This window comes from Silurus aristotelis, assembly GCF_946808225.1.
Source record: "Silurus aristotelis genome assembly, chromosome: 18".
In the NCBI taxonomy this organism is placed as follows: Eukaryota; Metazoa; Chordata; class Actinopteri; order Siluriformes; family Siluridae; genus Silurus; species Silurus aristotelis.
In genome coordinates, this window is record NC_139591.1 from 1,889,115 (window position 1) to 1,894,454 (window position 5,340).

A 5,340-nucleotide genomic window follows, 5' to 3' on the forward strand; every position below is an offset into this window, starting at 1 on the left:
TCTGGCGCTGTAAAATGAACTACTCTAAGAAAATCCTTTTACCTTTTTTTAATATTTGATTTTGTACTGTTGGGGTTTTTAGGGTGCATTCTGACAGTTACTACATGCGGTATTCATCGGTTCTTTGTGTAGAGTAAAAGGTATGGAAGGTTAAGATGAGCACACAGAATGATTGATGTTATTGTTTGAATAGGGTAGCGGATTCCAAAAAAAACGGCACATTATCACTTTACTAATGTTTGTGTTTGACCCGTTTTTTCAAACTAACAGAAGCCGATTTGCCGATTTTGTTAGCTAACCCAGTCCAGGTACTTGTTTAACCGACTGTGTGGATTCACCGTAATACTGGAAGCATAATGTAGAAATTGATACTGGGTGGAAAAAGATTGCATTGGAAGAAAACTGGACGGCTGTCGAGTCAGACAAATGTACAGGCTTTCCATTTCTCTCGACTCTCGGCTGAGCAGTAAAAGTTGTCGTGTTCCTGGAACCGTTTTATGACGATGTGTGCTTTAGGTCACATGCTTATTCATGCAAGTGTTCAGTGAACTTGATCAGCATCGAAGCTCGGCTTGTACATTTCAGGCATTGTTCACTGAGTATCCAGGGCTTATATTCTGCATGTGCCAGGAAAACATTCCCCTCTCACCATCCTGCTGCCACCATTTGCCTCTTCTGTTATTACCACGTCAGATGGCTATAATGACTTATCACTCCAACAGAAACTTGGATTGACCCACCAGACTTTTTTTTCGCTCTTTTTAAATCTGACAGTCCATGTTTGATGCTTCTGTTCTCATTGTTTTGCCCTGGCATGCTTTTTTGGCTGTTGTAGTCCATTTGAGAAGAATCGAACACGTCATACCTTCTACAACGCCATTCTGTACAGCAGGATTGAATTTGGATTTGGATTTGAACAATTCCTGAACTTCTGCTCCCTGGATTCCAATCCAAGCAGTTTTGCGTGTACAATTTATCGTTTTTTTGTTTGTTTTTTTCATCCTGTTGGGCACGTAAAGCCGAGAGATCCAGCCAGATCACATTGTTTCCACCATGCGCCACAGTCACATGACCGATGACTCGAATGGTATGAAATGTGCACATTGTGTGATTTACGAATCACCAAGCAGCATTGGTGTCATTGAATCATATGTTAAACTTTTTGAATAATCTGTAAAACTGTATAAACCCAACCTTTTGGAATAAAATAAGATGAAATGCAACGTGTCCATTATATTTTCAAATATTTTCACATGTACATTTTAGCACAGCGAAATTGTTTCTTCGATGTTAGGAAGCTGGGGTCACAACACAGTTTCAGCCATGATACAGCGCCCTTGGAGCACTGAGTGTTAAGGGCCTTGCTCAAGGGCCCCAAGTGTGGCAGCGTGGCGATACCGGGGCTTTAACCCCTGACCTTCCGATCAGTAACAAAAAAGCCTCTTCCCTCATCCAAAACTAGTTAATTACTACATCATTATACAACAATTCTGCATAGGAAGCCCATACATTCTCATTAAATCTGATAATTAAATGACTGAAATGGGATATAAGAAGAAAGAAATTCACTGTGCTGTAATTTACAAGTAAAAACTAAAAAGCGCCTTTCTTTCTTTTTTTTTTTTATTCTTTAATGAAGGTGTGGTGAGACCTGAGATGTTGTATGGATTAGAGAAAGTGCCATTGAGTAAAAGACAGGAGGTGGAGCTGGAGGTAGCAGAGCTGAAGATGTTGAGATGTTCGTTGGGAGTGACGACGATGGACAGGATTAGAAACGAGTTTATTAGAGAGACAGCGCATGTAGGACGTTTTGGAGACAAGGTGAGGGAGGTGAGATTGAGATGGTTTGGACATGTGCAGAGGAGGGACATGGGGTATATCAGTAGGAGAATGCTGAGGATGGAGACACCAGGAAGGAGGAAAAGAGGAAGACCAAGGAGGAGGTTTATGGACGTGGTGAGGGAAGACATGCAGGTAGTTGGGTTGAAAGAGGCAGATGTAGAGGACGGGGGGTGGGGGGGTTAGGGGGGGTATGGAGACGGATGATCCGCTGTGAAGAGCCTTAATGGGAGAAGCCGAAACAAGAATGAACGTAATAAAGATTCTCACCATTCTACTTAATATTTTGAACACTAAATGCAATCTTGAACCAAAACACTTTATATGTGTTTAATAAATGATCCTTACCGTAAAAAATGTTTTCATCATTTTATAATTCACGATTTGTCATAAAATGAGAAGTACACAATCAACACGCTTCTCTAAGTGTCAGGTAGGGGGCAGCACTGCACCAGCAGAGTCTCTGAGGTTGTTTATCTGACACCCACTGAGTGATAAAATATGTTTCTTTATATGTTTTTGTCAAAATGGATTTCCTAGCATGTGTGTGTGTGTGTGTGTGTGTGTGTGTGTGTGTGTGTGTGTGTGTGTGTGTGTGTGAGAGAGAGAGCAAGACAGAGAGAAATAATGAGTACGGTTATGTAATCTTTATGCGGATAAAAAATGTTAGGTCAGTTGGGGAAAAAAAAGCAACTCGAACACAATGCCAGAAAAGTGGATCTGTACCACAAGAGGCTTCAGAAAACGCATCGGCAAAAGTGCGCCAACTTTTCCCGCCAAGAACATCCTGAGAGAAAATGAAGCGGCAGGTGAAACCAGAATTTTATTGACCTTCTTTAAGCCTCCAACTTTCACTGACCTGCAATAGACTATACTTTAAAAAGTCTACATTCAGGAAGAACATTTCAAAATCTGAATAAGGAAATGGGAGTTTTTCTCTACAGCAGTGTAGGGAGGCAACTATAACCCAAAAACGTCCTACTGTCAAATGTACCGATATGAATGAAGCAGTTTGTGTGTGTGTGTGTGTGTGTGTGTGTGTGTGTGTGTGTGTGTGTGTGTGTGTGTGTGTGTGTGTGTGTGTGTGTGTGTAGTCAGCTGTTTGAAAAAGAGAGACGTAGGCTATATTTTTAACCCTCCTTCGAATTTGTTGTCTCCGGTCACGTAAACCGAGACTGAGTCACATATAAACATGCTGACTGGATATAAATAATGATCTAACTACAACTTTTTCTTAATGATAACCATTTGGTCAGAGTTTAGCGTCGCACTCTGTCTGTTATGTGTCTTTGACAACAAAAGCACAATCTAACATAAGTGTGACATCTTTACTGACATATTTGTTGTTTGTTTTTCATTTCCATCTGAGTTGAATAATATTTCTTGATTAAATAATTTAAAGAAAATAAAAAATAAAAAAAAACAGCTGGTTGTCCAAAAATATCGACACTCCTGGTGGAACTGATGCAATTCCTTTCATTCTGTATAATTCAGCAATTTCGAGTTGACCCGAGTTCACAGTAAAACCAATGGAAATGTAGTCATTACTCTGTCCAGCTCTCTCTGTCCTCATCATCCTTCCAAATTGCTGAATTTCTACCTTAACTCATAATTACGTGCCCAATTGAGGCGCGTCGATGCGTCGCGCGGATTGCGTGCCGAGCCCAAAGATTTTCCTTTCTGATCCTTTTAACACAAAAAGTGCCTGGAAATGACAGGAAGCATGGCTATCTCTTATAAACTGTTGAAGAATTCCATGTTCGGTATCAAATATTACTCCAGAGCAACACAAACACGCAGGAATGTCGGATCCAGCTGCTCCGGTTTCCACCAGCCGGTTGTCCTCAGGAGCTCAGTGGCTCTGTAATACACATACCGTGCATTTTCAGGGTTTGTCTCCAAAAATGCATGAGATGTTTCCTATAGAAAACCAGGCAGAGGATTTTTTTCCCCCTTATTTTCTGTGAGGTCTTGATGGAAAGTTGTGCTCGAAATGGTCATATCCCTCTCACTCAGCACTACTCAGTCTACTCTGGACACAGGAACTTCCTGTCAGTCTGGAGGAAACCTGGAAAACTAAAGTGTGCTTTATTGCCATGGGCAGTCTCCTGAGGGACAAAGTGGACATGTGGCCTAAATATGTCACAGCAGTACATTTCTACCTATGTTTTAGTTCAGTAGGCACCAGAAATGCCTACACATTCTTTATATTCTAATTGATATACTTTTTTGTGAACAAATACAGATGTGTCTTTGCGAGATCATGTCCCGATAAGGACCTTTCCATTTACTTTGACCGAAAGCAGAAGGCGGTGTGTTGAGGATTCCATTTTAGAAGTAGATATTACTGATGTGAGACGCTAGAAAAAAGCATGGCATCCAATTTCATGAGTTCTTCATCAGAGACTTCAAAAGACCCCTGCATTTACATTTATAGTCTGCAATTCTTTCTTCACGCATCCCAGCGTTGTTTGGAAGGTTTAAGGGCATCGCTCAAAGGCCACAAAAGTGGCAGCTTGGCGATACTTGCAGTTTAAACCTTTGACCTTCCATTCAATACCCCCACAAACATCCCAAACCATCTGCAGATGTGCCTGCGCCATTTGGATCCCACTTCATGAAGAGTCTGTACATTGGATTTTGAGGATCAACAACCTCTTAATCGTTCCTCAAACGAACATTCTACATATGCTGTTTTTTCATCGTTGAACATTTAAAGGCTCAGGCATGTAGAAGTTGGTGTTGGATCTACAATGATCTCAGATCGGCTATTTTTATAAGTTGCACGGGAGCTCCTGGTTCCACAACTTCAACTGACTGTAGAAATGAATCTACTCATAATCACACAGTCCAGTGCTCATGGCATTTCTCTCTTTCCAGTGTTTTTTTTATTGTTTTTATGATTTATGATCCCACTCTTGATATCACCCAAATGAGTCTGGTTCCTCTCAAGTATTCTACCTCATACCATTTAAGTTTTTTTTTTTTTTTTTTGCCACAGTTGCCACAGGTTTGCTCATCAGGGATAAATGCACATAATTCAGTTACATAAAACATTTTTTTTCGCTTTTCCATTCTGTAAAGCTGCTTTGAAACAATGTCCATTGTGAAAAACGCTATAGAAAGAAACTTGCACTGGAGTAACCCAGAGCTTTAACCACTGAGCTACCACCTCCCCACCACATCCATTCATACAACCGAGGGCTAAGGGCTAACTAAGGGCCTTGTTTAGGGGTCTAGGTGTGGTAGCTTGGTGTGGCTGGGATTTAAACTCACAACCTTTTGATCCAAAATCCAATATTTTGGACTCCAAAGTCCAATAGTTTGAACCCACACCCCCACCACCCCCCTCCGAGCGATCACTTAAAGCAGCATAAACTATTAATGATAATAAATAAGTTATTGAGATCTGGAAAACATACAACTCAATATAAAACTAACCAGAATGAAATAATGATGCAAAGGATCATGACATTTTTTTTTAGAAATGAGTGTGAGCAA